Here is an 18,543-nt window from a genome sequence, read left to right as displayed (position 1 = left end):
TGTGTTCAGTATACGTCACTACAATGTAATTTCGGAAATATATAAATATACGGACAACAGGCTCTTCCGCGGCAATCTCTTCAATCGGAGGACCCTTGTTACGTGTCTGCAGGCTGCATGTTTTCTTTCCCTCCCCTTTTGTTTGCCATTCCCTTAGGTCGCAGACTGCAGGCTGATTTCAATCTGGGGACATCCAATTAATTAGAGGAGGGAAGCCCTGATTGGACAAACCAGGAGTGAAGCCCTTGATAAGGAGACTCACCTGTGGCTGGGCGCAGCTCTCTTCCCTCCTTGAATTGTTTGACACATGTGTGACGGTTTCCTGCTGTCTTTCTTTTGTTTGATGATTGTGGTGGGAGTAAAGTGGACTAGGTGAGTTTGGGGACCTCATACACTTACTCACGTAGAGTCTTTGTGTTAGAAACACTAGGTAAGTAGGTTGGTGCCACCCATGTAATTTTGAGCTTGTTTTAAGTTGAGGTTTGGGTCTATCTCTCCTGTTTGTTGCTTTTCTAGGATAGTAGCTCAGCTCAGCTAAGTTTTGGTTTTGTCTTTTTGGTGTTTTTTTTGGCACAACCTAACTGTCCCTTTTTCCCCCACATTTGTTGTTTGAGTCTGGGTTGTTTATTTTGTGAGAGCGCTGCCATTAAACCTTTTTTCATAACACCTGTACTGAGTTTCCGGAGTTGTTGTGTTATCCCCTCCTGCCCTCGGGGAGACGTAACCCAAGTGGGGGCTCGTCCGGGATATATTTCCCAGAGCTGTGGACAACGCTGGTGCTTGGTACAGTGTTACTGCCTTGTAATTAAGTATGGCTTTCGACTTAGAAGATTTTATTCGTGCTCCGAGTCCTGAGAAGTTTGAGTTATGTCGCAAAGATGACTTATTGAGTATTGCGGCACACTTTGATATTCCAGTAAAGAAAAATAGTGCGAAGAAGGAAATCAAGGGTATTATTTTACAACGTCTGGTTGAGTTGAAGATCTTGCCCGGTTCTGATGTGTGTGATAGTAACGTTCTCTCTGTTGAGCAAGGTGTCGCACCTCTGAAGGCGGAGGATGGTGCAATAGCTACTCCCCCCAAAGTCCAGGTGGAGCCTACGGTTCCTCCCACTCTACCTCGCTTTGATCCTCTTTCCCCGGACTTCAGTGGGTCAAATGGACATGCTAGACTTAAGGTGCATCTAGCTCGCCTTCGGCTGGAGGTGCAGGAAAGGGAGCAAACACGTAAGGCCGAGCTTGACTTCAAACTTCGGATACGTCAGCTGGAAATTGAAGCTGAGAAGGAGGTAAAGTTGAAACAGCTAGAGGTGGAAGCTATGAGACTTACACAAAGCCTGTCTTCTCCCAGCTCACCGGTTACTTCAGAACCCTTGCCTTCATCTGGCAGCACCTATAGGTTTGATGTGCGCAAAAATATTGCTTTGGTGCCAACATTTAGAGAGACTGAAGTCGATTCCTACTTTAGTGCTTTTGAAAGGATTGCAACGGCATTAGAATGGCCAAAAGAAATGTGGGCTGTGCTGCTGCAATGCAAGCTAATGGGCAAAGCACAGGAGGTTGTATCAACTCTCTCTATCGAAAACAGCATGAAATATGATGTACTGAAGCAGTCCATCCTTCGTGCTTATGAGCTTGTGCCTGAGGCCTACCGGCAAAAGTTCAGGAATCACAAGAAGTCTGATGGTCACACAGTGTTGTGGTCCAGGGTATTGGAATGACTTTTGTGTCTGCACCTTTGCACATTGTTCATATCACTTCTTCTGTGTTCAGTGGAGTTGGTAAGGTCGCTGTCCTCCCCTCGCTGCCAATAAAAGGGGTTGATTTCATCCTAGGGAATGATTTAGCAGGTGGAAAAGTGATGCCTGTCCCTGAGATGCTGGATAAGCCTGAACCAAGCTTGAAAGTTAGCCAGCAAGAAAACACTAACATTCTTCCTGCTTGTGGGGTGACTAGATCTCAGTCCAGGTGCTGTCATTCTACAGGAAGATCAGGATGGACTCGACCACCCTGTGTGCTACTTCTCAAAGAAGTTCACTCTTCCCCAGAGAAGGTATTCCACCATCGAACAAGAAACCCTTGCCGTTCTGCTGGCTCTGCAGCATTTTGAGGTTTATCTCGGATTAAGCAGGGAGCCCATAAAAGTCTTTACAGACCACAATCCGCTTGTTTTCCTTTCAAGGATGTACAATAACAATCGTCGGCTTATGAGGTGGTCTTTAATCATTCAAGAGTACAACCTTCAAATCTGCCATAAAAAGGGACAGAAAATGTCCTGGCTAATGCACTATCCCGTGCCCTGTAGTCTGTTTAGGGTTTTTGTTTTTGTTTGAAGGAACCAAACTGTTTGTTTGGTCTTGTAAGGGTGGGGGTGTTACGTGTCTGCAGGCTGCATGTTTTCTTTCCCTCCCCTTTTGTTTGCCATTCCCTTAGGTCGCAGACTGCAGGCTGATGTCAATCTGGGGACGTCCAATTAATTAGAGGAGGGAGGCCCTGATTGGACAAACCAGGAGTGAAGCCCTTGATAAGGAGACTCACCTGTGGCTGGGCGCAGATCTCTTCCCTCCTTGAATTGTTTGACACATGTGTGACGGTTTCCTGCTGTCTTTCTTTTGTTTGATGATTGTGGTGGGAGTAAAGTGGACTAGGTGAGTTTGGGGACCCCATACACTTACTCACGTAGAGTCTTTGTGTTAGAAACACTAGGTAAGTAGGTTGGTGCCACCCATGTAATTTTGAGCTTGTTTTAAGTTGAGGTTTGGGTCTATCTCTCCTGTTTGTTGCTTTTCTAGGATAGTAGCTCAGCTCAGCTAAGTTTTGGTTTTGTCTTTTTGGTGTTTTTTTTGGCACAACCTAACTGTCCCTTTTTCCCCCACATTTGTTGTTTGAGTCTGGGTTGTTTATTTTGTGAGAGCGCTGCCATTAAACCTTTTTTCATAACACCTGTACTGAGTTTCCGGAGTTGTTGTGTTATCCCCTCCTGCCCTCGGGGAGACGTAACAACCCTTCATGTCAATTCCCGACGCGAGAGGGGTACCCTGCACGTCCATAAGTGCAGCAGAGGGAGCCTGACCATGCGTCACACGTTTGACGAGTTGGGAGTGAGAACGTGTTGGATTAAGGGGTATTTTCTCTCTTCTGGACCACTGTCAGTAAACCCTACACATTGTTGTGTGGGAAAATTCCAGTCGATCAGCAGTTTCTGAAATACCAGAGACCAAAAACTATGCCATTTTGAAACCTTTATATAACATGCCTCATTCATCCATTCATAGCAGCACTTTTTTCAACACCTTAGTCCTTTCTATCTTAAGGATTACCAGAGACTGAACACCAACCTTCCAGTTAGTGTATGACCTGCTCTACCTCCCGAGCTACAGCTGCCCAGAGCCGCTGAAATTACCTTTCTTTTCTATTCTAATGCTGAGTTTGAACTTCAGCAGGTTGTTGTTGTGTGGTGTTAGTTCAGCAGGCATTACACACACACACACGCAGATAGGAACAGAGGATTACCAGAGATAACTCCTTTCTTTATTTTTATTTTTCTTCTTCAAAAACCACAACTAGAACAACATACTCACTAGCGCCCTCTAGCATTTCTGGTAAATGGATCTACAGAACAAATGCAATAGTATGTGTGGACACAACAGTTGTCTTCACTGACAAGCTTATATTGCACAGATTAGCTCCCATGTGATCGACTGATTAAATATTTGCATTATCAAGCAATTGAACAGGTGGCTGTTGAGTGTATATTATGTGTTGTTAGATGGCATGCATGCTTGAAACCTGATGGATTTTGGGGGATTTGAATATCTCCTATCTTGCCAAAGGACACCATGATTTGCAGAGAAAGGCGATGTGGATCAAATCACTAACTTTTTTAACTGAGCCAGCTCTGAACCCTAACCTGTTCTGAAGAAAATGAAAAGGATTCATCAGTAGGATTCATGTACCAGTTTTGGTACTTTTATCCACTTGTAATAGAGTTTCTTGTAATAAGACATCTGCTGCATACAGAGACAAAAATATTAAAGGGGTACACTGAAACTAAAAGACTTTTGGACAAAATAAAATAAGTAAAAGCTGAATTTTGTAGTTTCTGATGGGTTCCTGGGCTTTGAAAAAAGTGCTTGTTGAAATTGTCTTAAGTTTAACTAATTATTGTCTAGCCCTTACCAGGAGTTTTTCAGGGCAGCTAAAAGTACCTAACCTGGAGTAGTTATTTTATCCTGCACAGAAAACATTCATGTAAGATGTGCATGGGAGGTTCCCACTGTTAGAACACACAAAACAACAGCCTACATTTTCATTTTTGAACATTTGGGGTTTTTTTTTCCTGTTTTGTTACCTTTGGTAACAAAATAAACGTGTGTAATAAATATGACAGATGTTGCATAGACTGTCTCTAGGAGCGACTAAAATTTAAGGAAAAAAATGAAAGCAGAACTGAAAAAAGCTAAAGCACGTGAAACAAATTAAAAAAACAAACAAAAAAACTGAAATCAGACTTGAAGCAAAGTGATATAACAGCAACAAACACAGAACAAAGGGGAGCAGAGGAAGGCTGAGCCAGACACGTGAACCCTAGGCCTGCAGTCCCTATGCCGTTCCTAACATCAGTACACACAAATAGGAAAAATTCCCACAGAGAAAAGAGCCACACCTCCGGCTAGCTGTCCACAGTCATCTCAAAGGAGAAGAGCTTTGATGCCAAGCCTGCTTTTATGTGCCTCCACTGGGCCTACAGTATGTGTGTCTGAGACAGTCAGAGTGAGTGTGTTTACATAGACATGTACACTGATTTCTGCATGATTTTTGCAACATTGTTCACTTAAGTACATGCATTTAATATAGTAATTGTCATCATTATGGGAACCATTGCATGATATCCTTAGGGAAGCTGTGACTTACACAGTGGTCCTCTGTCAGGATAAGCAGTCCACTTGACCGGCAGTGCTCATCCAGTCAAATCTAAATTTAGACATCAATTAAAATATGCCAAAGTGAATCGGGGTCTCTGCTTATCTTTCTGTTAAAGTCACTACACACCACCAGACTTAGATTAAACCATAAATTCAAACCATGTGATATTTAAAGTGTGTATTTTTGTTTGTATGTTTGTATACAGTATTGTTAATGGAAAATTGTATTTAGTAGTCAGTATAATCTTTTAGTGATATAAGTTTGCATATGGTAGAATACTGCATGTAGTTATTTGTATTAGGAAATATTCAACCATGTATACTTAGAGGCATATAATCAATTGTGTGTGATCTCTAACAGGCTGCAGGCTTGGTGTGCACTCCAGGAATGCACCCCCACGTCCTGGGAGCATGAGAGTTCGTACCTTGTTTTATTGTTTTACGGTAGGATTAACGTAGCTATGTCTGTTTTAGTTTAAGTGCTTCTTTACATATAGATGAACTGCTGGACTTCCTCACCATGTTATTTAGGGTGAGGGGGAGACTACCCTTTCCTGACCAAGGATGTACCTTTTGTGCTTTCATGACCCTTTGATCAGCAGGACACACACAGACACACACAGACACACACACACACTGAAGTATAAATAAAGACCGGGGCAGTTTCTTAGTGCGAGTCTCTCAGTAGGGAGCTGCCCTTGCTAGCAAGAACTCTGATCCAGCACTGATTCCTGACGCCGTGGGGAGCCAGCACCGAAGCCTGTGCACAGCCCTCTTGGACGAGGAGAGAGCCCCAGGACGTTAAATTCGGGTCTGGGCCGGTGTTTTTAATCTGGTCCACGGCGGTGGGATTCAGTCCGATGATCTGAATCACCAGTGAGACATCGGAGAGTGAGAAACACTATTTGGTATATAAAGACGGCCGCAAAAGTTTAAAGAAATGTGATAAAAAATAAATAAATAAAAAAAAATAGGTTTAAGTTCGCCAAAAGGAACCGTGTTTTGACCAGTTTTAGAGGTAGCCGAAATTATCTCGTGACAAATTAGTTCGCAAATGTCTATGTGTGTGTATGTGTCTGGAAGTAAGTTGATTTTACAGCACAATACGCTGCTGAACTACTTCCATTTTTGTTTTCTTTGCTGAGGCTCACGTGCTGGTGACAAAGGAGAACGGTTGAGTTTCATCTCATAAAACTGATACCGCTTCACCGTTAGGGTGAAGTCGAAGGCCGTATCAGTAAACCACTCTGAAGTCAAGCGTGCCAGTGACGGCCCAGCAAAATCTTTGAAAATGGGTGATAAACAAGTAAAATTAACACCTGATGAGAAATGTCTAGAAAAACAGCAAGCCGGAGCAGGACTAATCCAAAAGAAAGAGAGAGGAATGCATAGTGGAAGAGCAAGAGGTAGAGGCTACACACACACACACCAAACAGTGACTTTAACACTACATGATGGAGGTGTGGAAAAGAGGGACATTTTGTACGTGACTGTAAGAAACAAAGAAGACAGTAACTCAGAATAGGATAGCAGCTCAGCTGAAGAGAGCAGTTCAGACTAGGAAGAACATAATAATCCCTCACCCAACACGGCGCTGTGGTGGGAAAGGCTCCATCATAAACACGCCCTGCGCCCTGTGCAGAGGTTCAGGCCAAGAAGAAGAAGACGACGACTTCCAAGCCCAAGAAGGTCGGCCCCAGCGTGGGCGAGCTGATTGTGAAAGCCGTGGCCGCTTCCAAGGAGCGCAACGGCGTGTCCGCGGCCGCTCTCAAGCAGGCTCTGGCTGCCAGAGGCTACGATGTGGACAAGAACAAGGCCCGTGTCAAGACCGCCATCAAGAGCCTGGTGGCGAAGGGCACTCTGGTGCAGACCAAGGGCACCGGGGCCTCCGGATCCTTCAAGATGAACAAGGCTAGTGAGACCAAAGCCAAGACGCCCGCCGCGGCCAAAGCCAAGAAACAGCCACTTATTGGGCTGGAGAAAGCCACTTATTGGGACTTCTTAGCAGCTGCTAAGAAGTCGCCTCAGTGAGAGTGGTGAGAACACAAATTTTGTTATTTAATGTGGGAAATCAAAATTTGGGTTAGCAAACCTGGGAAAAACAAAACTGACTGCTTAAGTTGGAAAATTGAGAAGGAGTCTGAAACACTGCAAAAATACAAACATATACAAAATCACACAGAACATGCATTAACCCTACTAATACAAACATAAAATAACTCATGAAGATTAGACATCTTAAGCGTGAGTCTGTTTATCATCTTGTCCAAGTCACCTCGTGTGATGCAAAGACCAGTGGAACTCATGGCACATTACATGCTCTGCTGGATATGCAGCTCCACAGACATGTATTAGACCTGCCTAATAACACAAACACCCATGCAATGAAAATTAGCTTGTTATCTTTCATCAGTGTTAAAATAGTGTCAATTTAGCAGACACTTGTTATCAAATACTGAATTTATCCAATGCAAAAAATTTGACTCTCTGGGTTGCAGGACAACAGTTTAACTTTTGTGAAAAAAAAAGGATCCTGGTTTGACCAACCAGTGATCAGACAATAAATTTAGTTGTTAATATAGTAAATTGGGAGAAGCTTCCTGCTTGATTGATGCAGCACAAGTAATTTACTGTATGAGGGAAATTGTCTTTTGTGATACTATTTTGAACATGCTTTTCTGTTGTCCTGTCAACTTAGTGGGTTAATAGCTGATATGCAAATTATTTGATCGGTTTTAGATTAATGAAAGGTGACTGAATTCTAGCACGAGTGAATGGGATGTTTGTTGTGTGTTGAGTGGAGACTCTAAAACACTGAGTTTCCTGTTTTGATGTGCGAGTGAATCCTGTATTTAGATACACAACTCTGAATACGTCAGAACAAACTTCTTTTGTGAAGTGCATGACCTCATGTCACATGTTTTATGATGAAGGGAAAAAGGAAAAATTGAATAAAATAGATCTGTGACCTAAATGAGTGAAGAGCGCAGAACTGGTGATTAAACTCATAGCTAATAAGACATTAGGGTTATGTTGTGTGTTTTGCAGCTGATGGTTGGTTTGGAGTGAATCTAACTGATGATTTTTCTTTTGTTGTGAAGTTGAGCCTGCCAATTAGTATGATGGTATGATGAACCATGCTAATGGTGATTTACCCTCCTGAGATGAGGAGTTTGTGTCATGACTTAACAAGGCCTTTTTATTTTGATACTTTCACAGTGCACTGAAAGTTTGGTTTGATACTCTCTGTTATTTTTCATTTTTGAACAGGCACTGATTTTGTTTGTCTATTTCTTTTCTTTAAGCAGATCTGCACGTCAGGAATTAAAAGTGCTATACGACCTGTCGAGAAAGCCGTTACAAGTGAGCTTCTCCAAAATTAAAATGGGCTCTGGAGAAAGCCACTTATTGGGACAAGTTCCTGTCCAAAAAGGATTCAGCAATGTAATCCGATCTAAAGTTCTTCTTTTTCTTTTTGAAATGACGTCATTTTGCTGAAAATGGAAACTAAATGCGACGATGGTTTCCACTATCAGCAAAGAAAGAATGAATGAATGAATGGAAATAAAAACAAACTGACTGACTGGTAAAAGCTGACAAGACTTGACCACGACTCAAGGTTAACCTCCACCTAGACAGGACAAAGGGTGGATGAATTTATGTCTTCTGTTACAGGAGCAGAAAGATGATAGCAACATTCGAGGTTGCATGATGGTTTAACCTTTGAAATGCCATTTTCTGTGTCTGTGCATCTACCAGGGGTGTTATTCACTACCTTGTGTTGCTTACAGAGGTAACGGTGACAAAGTATGCAATACGCCTGCGCAAGCGCTAACATTTGCATTTTCTCTTCTACAGCATTGCAGTTTTTCATGTGTTTGATCATGTGATTTATAAGAGGATTAGTTAATGTTTTTTTTACTAAAGGATTTCTGGGTTTATATGTGAATGACATTCTTTCTACAGCTAGGGTTGGCTAACTTTATGGTGTTTTTATGGCACCTCTGGAATGTGGATGGCCGACGCCTGCCCACCAGGATAATCAATGTGTGTTGCTAATGTTTGTTTTTTGAGACTGCATGTACAAGATTCAGCAGAAGCGGACAAGTGACATGAGACAAACAAATAAGAGATGCGGTGTTATGGAATAGTTAATATGGGCTCCTTTGCTGGCCACTCTTGAGCCCATAAATAATATATGAGTGGAGTGACTTTGCTTAAGAGAAGTCACTGATTACATTACTGTTGACTGAGTACATGGGATGATCCATGTCTGAGGCAAATTATGGTAATAATTGTAGTTTACTGATTTGAGAAAACCTGCACATGACACTTGTCCTGCTAGTGCTGAATGCTTTATTACTTTTATGATATAATTGTTTATAGGTGTGAAGTTTGATTTCACTTCCAGATTTTGCTTTCCAGGCCATGATGGTGTGTATGCAGGCTCCTGGCAGAGCCAGGTGTTAAGCAAATTTAGTATGCAAAACACACTAACATTTTTATTGCAGGATTATAGGTCCAGGGTGGTGCTGCTCCAGGGGAGGAGATGCCCTGATGTTGCCTGGGATATGATCTAGCTAACCTTTTTCTTTAAGACAGGAATCTGATTTTGATGAGTTGACTCATGGGAGTGTCCATGTGTCAAGATGAGGGATCCAGGATTAATATGAAACAATTAATTAACATTAAATTTTGGAATTAACATTAAATTTTGTTTTATATAATTTTTGCAGCGATTTGTGTGATTAACTGTTTATTTACAGGTATTAAACCTATGCAAGTGGTGCATCCATGTTCAGATGAGGCTTTGATGGCCTATAAGTGAAGTTCACTGAACTAAAGAATGTGGTTTGATGATTGTTGACATGCTCTCCAAATAGAAGATTTTCCTCCTAGCAAGGAAATACAGGTGCAGCAGTAATCTCCTGAGAAATCTTCAGAGGCCCAGTGAGCAGCGAGAACCATTCCAGGCATAACTGACAGCCCAGGCAGTGGTTGAGGTCAAAGGTCGAGCTGGTTGGGGCCCATCATGAGATCAGACTTTGGAGCCACAGCACGGACCATGAAACTGCGTTGGAATGAGAGCTGTGCCAAGGGGGCTTTCCAGAGGCCAACAGAGGAGATTGTGGACAGCAGATGGGCACCTGAAGGATGAGGGGAGCGTGCCAAGCTCCATCGACAGCGCAGAGGGAGTCTAAGGATGACATCATGATTCTGTGAAAGCACAGGAACCGGAAGCTATGGTGGTGATGACAGCAGTTTCCTATGAACATCACCTAATGCTGTGCCACTATACTGTGCATACGATGACACTCTGAAGACTGCTGGGATCACAACAGCAGTAAGATAACTGAACCCAGCACCCTTTCCACAGAGGTGTTTTTCTGCAGAGGATGGACAGTAGAAGAGTCATAAGTATTCCTACCGCAGGATGAAGGCCTGAAGTGAGGTGATGGGGGTTGATAGAGGCCAATTCAAGTGCTTCTGACCATTTCAACTGCCTGCAAAATAGCGGAGAGACCCTCCTGGATTTATCAGAGCCACTGCAAAGAGGTCGAGGTCCCAGGAAACCCCGGCACCCTCAAGACAGCACAATAGAGAAATCTCACACTTGGTTGTTTCAGTGGTGAGGGGGGAGTGCTGATTGAGCCCCCGTAGGGTAAGCTCGCACTTCAACCTCCAGCCTCTGATCAACTCTAGGGCAACCAAGTGCGAGGCGTGACGGACCTGTGTGCAACCATGGGAAGGTGGACCCTCTTGCTTACGTTGACTACGACGCTCACTTTTACAGGACCCCAGCTGATGCAAACAACAGCTGAACCAGGAGAAAGGCAGAAAAGATTGACACACGACAACTCTCACCTAAGAGACATGACGCAAGACCACATCCCTCCGTGGATGAACAATGCCAGGTACCGTTATATCCACGACAGAACAAAAGCAGAATCGGCAAATACAGACTATTATGTCTGTTCCCATCTACCCAGCACGGCAACATACCCCACACTATATGTGTTCCTGGACCAACTCCCAGGGAAGAACTACTCTATGATACTAGCAGAAAAAGGGGACTTTGTGTCCTCTTCAACAACACATGCTGCATTTACATAAAGAAGACGCACATTCATCAAACATGACTGATGCCCTGAATGTTTGGAGACAGATCCAGCAGGCCCAAAATCAGGACTATGTAAGTGATACAAGTGACTGGTTTTCTTGGCTACACTAGCTCCTGGTTACAGGTGCTAAAAAGACTACTCATCGGAGTTGGGATATTTTTACTTTTATTTTGTGTCTTTGTAACGTGTATATTGCCATGCCTAAAACTTATGATTAACCGAGTAATATTTTCTACTGTTGCTGCATAAATAGCCATGACAAGTGATGATGATGATAATGACCCCGATCTGTTGGAACATGAAGACTTTGTGTGATTGATGACGATGTGACTGAAAATGTACAACAAGATGTTACAAACTGGTATCTCACTTTAAGTTTTACTGACAACAGGAGGGAATGTTAATGGAAAATTGTATTTAGTAGTCAGTATAATCTTTTAGTGATATAAGTTTGCATATGGTAGAATACTGCATGTAGTTATTTGTATTAGGAAATATTCAACCATGTATACTTAGAGGCATATAATCAATTGTGTGTGATCTCTAACAGGCTGCAGGCTTGGTGTGCACTCCAGGAATGCACCCCCACGTCCTGGGAGCATGAGAGTTCGTACCTTGTTTTATTGTTTTACGGTAGGATTAACGTAGCTATGTCTGTTTTAGTTTAAGTGCTTCTTTACATATAGATGAACTGCTGGACTTCCTCACCATGTTATTTAGGGTGAGGGGGAGACTACCCTTTCCTGACCAAGGATGTACCTTTTGTGCTTTCATGACCCTTTGATCAGCAGGACACACACACACACACACACACACACACACACACACACACACACACACACACACACTGAAGTATAAATAAAGACCGGGGCAGTTTCTTAGTGCGAGTCTCTCAGTAGGGAGCTGCCCTTGCTAGCAAGAACTCTGTGTGTTTCTCTTCTCTGAGTCTTTACTGAAGAAGTGTTTTAGAATATTTTCCCTAACAAGTATGTTTGTTCAAATCCCTTCAAAATATGCCTGTTTGTTCTATGAAATAACTAAATGGGACACCTTCAATTCTTTCACTGGAAAAAGCTGCTGCATCTGTGACCTGTTATTCTGCTTAGGACATGTGAAAAAATATAATGTCTCTGTCCCCACCATCTCCTGACCAGGACAAGGCACTAATTGAGAAAATTGCTTTTTTTCATCATAATCATTATTATTATTATTATTTCATTTTTTATTATTATTATTATTATTATTATTATTATTATTATTATTATTATTATTATTATTACTATTATCCATATTTGCCTGCATGCCATCTCTTCATGTATATTTTTTCCTTTTCATATCAACATGACAAGATTGGTCAGTGAGAAGGGAGGAGGCTGCAGGTTTATAGGGAGGAGGCTGCAGCGTTAGTGGTAAGACTCATCACTGTGACATGATGGTTTGTGAATGAGCTTTCCTGAGCCCTCTTCAATCTAACTTAGTGTAAAATTGATAACTTGTGATGTCTTTCTCGCATCACAAGCAGATCGCTTTTACATTTTTAACGTTCCTTGCACATTCATTCAGACATTTTGTTTACATTGACGAAATGAGCCACAACATTAGACATTTTTATAGATTAGTCAGTAGTGTTATATAAAAACCCAGCTTTGATACAGCAAAGGGATCAAACAATTTTTTAAACTTATAAATGACAGATCACCTGTCTGGCGTTAGCTGTCACTGCCATTTGCTGTTAGCTCCTGATTTATCCTGTCTCTCTCCCAGGGATAATTTATCAGATGTAATTAAGAAAATCACCACTGTTTTCTTGTCCATACATGCATTCTATTCCCTGGCTCTGGCTAGTCCCTCTCTTCCACAGCATGGCTTCTATCCTGTCTTCCTTCTCTCACCCCAACCGGTCACACCCCTCCCTGAGCCTGGTTCTGCCGGAGATTTCTTCCTGTTAAAAGGGAGTTTTTCCTTCCCACTGTCGCAAATGTGCTTGCTCATAGGGGGTCATTTGATTGTTGGGTTTTTCTCTGCATGTATCATTGTTGGGTCTACCTTACGATATAAAACACCTAGAGGCGACTGTTGCTGTGATTTGCTGTGAAGATAGCAGATGGAGTAACAGAAGAAGTCTTTACAGAAGAGAACTGTCATGCTGATGGGCATCATCCCAGAGGCCCACAACAGAAATTGCAGATGAAAGTTATAATGACATTAAATGTGTGTTTAGACAAGTTCAGAGAAGATGTACACCTCTTCTCATGTCATGCACTTACACATCCTCATCATTGGAACTGCTTTCTGAAGTGATGTCATACTGTACACCCCCAATCATCAAGTCAGTGGTTCAGCATGAGTCTTGGGAGTCTGAAAGATCCTGAGGTATTCAGCTGTATCTGCAGTTTCCAACTCAATATGCACTGCAGACGTGCATCAGGGCCTTTCGGTTACACATAGCACAGCAGGTCAGTCAGGAATCTTTAATTAGTTTTTACATGACATAACTGCCAGATGAAAGCAGCTAGAAAGACAGCTTTTTAGCACCTGGAGAACAGTTTAAACTGGAGGTTTTGCATGCCAGAAATATTTTCAGCAGGCCTGAGTACACCATGCTGGCCTTCTAACAGGCAATCACAAAAGACAATAAAATGGCTAGAACTTTTCAAACTTGAGTGAGCTACAAGAATAGTTTGGCTTGTTTAAAAAGCTTTAAGGACAGGAACTAGATGCTTAAGGAATTATGCAATTAGGACTGGACCATCTTATGTTCTTACCTTCCTCCACAGTGGCTTTGCCTGTGAGACTTCCAGTGTTGCATTATCTCTTTCAGAAGTAGCACATCCTCATTGTCAAGCCTGTACTTAGAAATGTTGTAGTGCATCAGGTTGAGGGTTTGTGCTTTTATTTAAAGTCTTGGTTACTTAGTCTGGTGGAGAGGTGAGGTGTGCATTGGGTGTTTGATCTGTCCGTCTGCTTCATCCTTAATACGCCTGTACCGGATCATGTCATCGTGTGATGGGTATTTAATGACAGGTTGTCCTTGTTGCATTGTTAATATCACATCCACTTGTGAATCAGCTTCAAAAGAAAAGGACTCTCCTGCTTGCCCACTCTCCTCCAGTTCTGCTCACACACCTCTGGAAACCCACCTGTCACCCAAGTGGACCTCCTGGGACTGAACTCATCTTCCAGTCAAGTAAGACCAATTTCCAGTTTCTACAATCCACAACCTCTTTTGAGGCATCATTAACACTGTTTTTCCTCCTCCAAATCAAATCAAATCAAATCAAATCAAATCAAATCAAATCACTTTTATTGTCACTTTTATTGTCACATCACATGTGCAGGTACATTGGTACAGCACATGTGAGTGAAATTCTTGTGTGCGAGCTTCACAAGCAACAGAGTTGTGCAAAATACAATAATGAAAACAAGCAAAATACAAGAATGGCTACATCTGAAACTAATAAATATATGTGCAATATATAATAGTATATGCATTTCTGGATGTGTATACTAAATATTTTCTACGTGTGTGTGTGTGTGTGTGTGTGTACACATATTTTACAAATTAAATAGAGTAAACAATAAATAAAATATATAAAAATAAACAGAGTTCAGTCATGTGCAAAACAGTGGCATTACTGTACAGTATGGAGTGCATAATGTTAAAGTTCCAGTAGTGAAGGTGAGGTGTCTATGACATGTTCAGCAGTCTGATGGCCTGGTGGAAGAAGCTGTCTCTCAGTCTGCTGGTACGGGACCGGATGCTGCAGAACCTCCTTCCTGATGGAAGTAGTCTGAACAGTTTATGGCTGGGGTGACTGGAGTCCTTGATGATCCTCCCCGCTTTCCTCAGGCACCGCTTCCTATAGATGTCTTGGAGGGAGGGAAGCTCACCTCCAATTATCCGTTCAGAGCACCGCACTACTCGCTGGAGAGCTTTGCGGTTGTAGGCGGTGCTGTTGCCATACCAGGTGGTGATGCATCCAGTGAGGATGCTCTCAATGGCACAGTGATAGAAGGTCCTGAGGATGCGGGGGCTCATGCCGAATCTTTTCAGTCTTCTGAGAAAGAAGAGGCGCTGCTGCGCCTTCTTCACTGTTTTGTTTGTGTGTACTGACCACGTAAGATCCTCAGCCAGATGTACACCAAGGAACCGGAAGCTGCTCACTCTCTCCACAGCAGCGCCGTTGATAGTGATGGGGGTGTGTACTTCTCTGCACCTCCGGAAGTCCACTATCAACTCCTTTGTCTTTGCGACGTTGAGGGTGAGATGGTTGACTTGACACCAGTGGGTCAGGGCGCTGACCTCCTCCCTGTAAGCCGTCTCATCACCATTGGTGATAAGACCCACCACTGTAGTGTCGTCCGCAAACTTCACAATGATGTTGGAGTTGTTAGTGGCTGTGCAGTCGTAGGTGTAGAGTTGAGTACAGGAGAGGGCTCAGTACACACCCCTGTGGAGCACCAGTGTTCAGTGTGATGGGGGATGAGGTGATGCTGCCCAGTCTGACCACTTGGCGTCTGTCAGACAGGAAGCTAAGGATCCAGCTGCAGAGGGAGCTGCTCAGTCCTAGATCCTGCAGTTTCCTGTCCAGCTTCGAGGGAACGATGGTATTGAATGCTGAGCTGTAATCTACAAACAGCATTCTCACATACGTGTCTCTCTTCTCCAGGTGTGACAGGGCAGTATGTAGTGTCAGGGCTATGGCATCATCAGTGGACCTGTTGTGGCGGTATGCGAACTGTAGAGGGTCCAGTGAGTCGGGTAGTGTAGAGCAGATGAAGTCCCTGACCAGCTTCTCGAAGCATTTGCTTACGATGGGGGTCAGGGCTACAGGTCGCCAGTCGTTCAATGAGGAGATGGTGGAGGATTTGGGTACAGGGACGATGGTGGCCATTTTGAAGCAGGCTGGGACTACAGACAGAGAGAGGGAAAGGTTGAAGATGTGTGTGAACACTCCAGCCAGCTGAGCCGCGCATGACTTGAGGACGCGGCCGGGAATCCCGTCCGGACCAGTAGCTTTGCGTGCGTTCACCTTCCTGAAGCACTTCCGCACATCCTCCTCAGACACAGTGTGCGCACTGACGTCATCCGCGGTGCGCACACTGTCCGGTCTCATGGTGTTCGCTGTGTCGAATCTAGCGTAGAATACGTTTAGATCCTCACACAGAGAGGCCGTGGTCTGCGGTGTGCTGGTTTTCCCTCTAAAGTCTGTGATCGTGTTTAGTCCACAGAGTTTCCATGTCTGAGTCTGAACAACACAGATTTCACTGCGTTAGATCTGCTTATTCACTAACACGTAAATAAATACTTAAGCTGAATTTGCTTTCTTGGTCTGTGTCAATCCTTTTTAGGACAGCAAACTGCAAAAGTACCTGTTTTTTACTTCTTTCTTTTTTTCTTTTGTCTTTTGTGAAGGCATTGAGCTTGGTGCTTGTCACATAAATTCCTCGACTTTCATCTGGAGCTCTATCAGAAGTCCAGACCTCTTGGTCCTACTAAAAAAATGTTTTTAAAGTTATATATATATATATATATATATATATATATATATATATATATATATATATATATATATATAACCAACCGGACATAGTGGTGGTAGACAAACAGAAGAAGATGGCCGTAGTGATCGATGTAGCGGTTCCGAATGACAGCAATATCAGGAAGAAGGAACACGAGAAGCTGGAGAAATACCAAGGGCTCAGAGAAGAGCTCGAGAGGATGTGGAGGGTGAAGGTAACGGTGGTCCCCGTGGTAATCGGAGCACTAGGTGCGGTGACTCCCAAGCTAGGCGAGTGGCTCCAGCAGATCCCAGGAACAACATCGGAGATCTCTGTCCAGAAGAGCGCAGTCCTGGGAACAGCTAAGATACTGCGCAGGACCCTCAAGCTCCCAGGCCTCTGGTAGAGGACCCGAGCTTGAAGGATAAACCGCCCGCAGGGGCGTGCTGGGTGTTTTTTTTTTTTTCCATGAATATAGCCATAAGTATGGATTGTTTGTCATTGTCATTTCTACCTTGTACTTTAGAATTTGGACAGTAAAACAATGAAAGACCCTGCTTGCCTAGAAGTAGAAATGTAGAATTTAGGATCTGGTTCTCTCTCACTTTCTTGACTTAACTCATTAAAATTAATTTATAAAAGTTGAAAATCACAAAGAAGAGTGCAGCCGAGCAAAAGTACCACTATACATTTTTCTTTATAGTAAGTGTGTGCTACTGTCACGGCTGCCGGGGCGAGCCGTGTGGTGTTGGAGGAAAAGGACCCAAAATGCAGGCAACGACTGATGATATGAGTGAGAGTTTATTTACAAGTGCCAGAGTGACAAAAAATGGGTAATGAGGCACGAGAAGCTACTGAAGAAACCTAAATGGGGTGGCTGTAGCTCAGGTGGCAGAGCAGGTCAGCCACTAATCAGAAGGTCGGTGGTTCGATCCCAGGCTGCATCCTGGCTGCATGCCAAATATCCTTGGGCAAGATACTAACCCCATGTTTGCCTACTGGTGGTGGTCAGAGGGCCCGGTGGCGCCTGTGTCCGGCAGCCTCGCCTCTGTCAGTGCGCCCCAGGGCAGCTGTGGCTACAATGTAGCTTGCCATCGCCAGTGTGTGAATGTGTGTGTGAATGGGTGAATGACTGAATGTAGTGTAAAGTGCTTTGGGGTCCTATGGACTAGAAAAGCGCTATACAAATGCAGGCCATTTACCATTAAACTGGGAAAACTAAAGAGCAAAGAGACGCAGACCAAAGAACAAAACACCATGGAATGCAGACGAGCCGACACAGAGCACAGACCGACACCTGCTATATAGCTGTGTCCCAAAACGTAGGCTGCATCCTTTGGAGTACCCGGCCTTCGTGGTCTACGTGGGCCGAGTCCTTCTAAGACCGAGAAGGCTGGAAGTGCGAGGCTGTGAAATGGGACGGTCTAGCCTTCAGATTTGCGTCACCGCTGTGTCGGTGGAGCCAGGACACTGGCGTTAGTTCTCGACCGTCTCACGCTTCTGTTTAATCAGTTTTCTGTTTGACTTTTATTCAGCTGTGTAAAAATCCCAGAGGAACCCACCCGATGGATTAATAAAGTTTTATTTAATCTAATAATCTAATAACTTTGATCTCAGCCAAACCGATTTACTCCGGAACAAATAAAACACAGAAAAAAGCTAAACAATCAAATTTTTAAGTTATCCGATGAAGCCGGGAGTCCGCTGCTCTCGCCGGCTCGTGTGACTACTGAACCCTCCGGCTAGCTATCAAGTGGGTGGGTAAAAGAAGCACTTTTGCAAATATGCGATGTCTTGATAAACAAAGCAGATGTTTGAAGTTTCCACAGCTACTTTCTCGCCTGAAAATATGTTAAAAGTTTATTTTGTGACCCAGAAAGATTAATAAGAGTAATTTTAAAACTTAGTAGCATTGTTGGAAACTGAAATTGACTGGGCCGCGCTATGAATTCTGGGATATGGTGGTCCACAAAGGACACACCCGACCCATCCTTC

Source organism: Rhamphochromis longiceps, linkage group LG2 (genome assembly GCF_057381845.1).
Source record: "Rhamphochromis longiceps isolate RC_006_pf linkage group LG2, R_longiceps_female_GT1.1, whole genome shotgun sequence".
Taxonomy (NCBI): domain Eukaryota; kingdom Metazoa; phylum Chordata; class Actinopteri; order Cichliformes; family Cichlidae; genus Rhamphochromis; species Rhamphochromis longiceps.
This window is presented reverse-complemented; position numbering follows the sequence as displayed.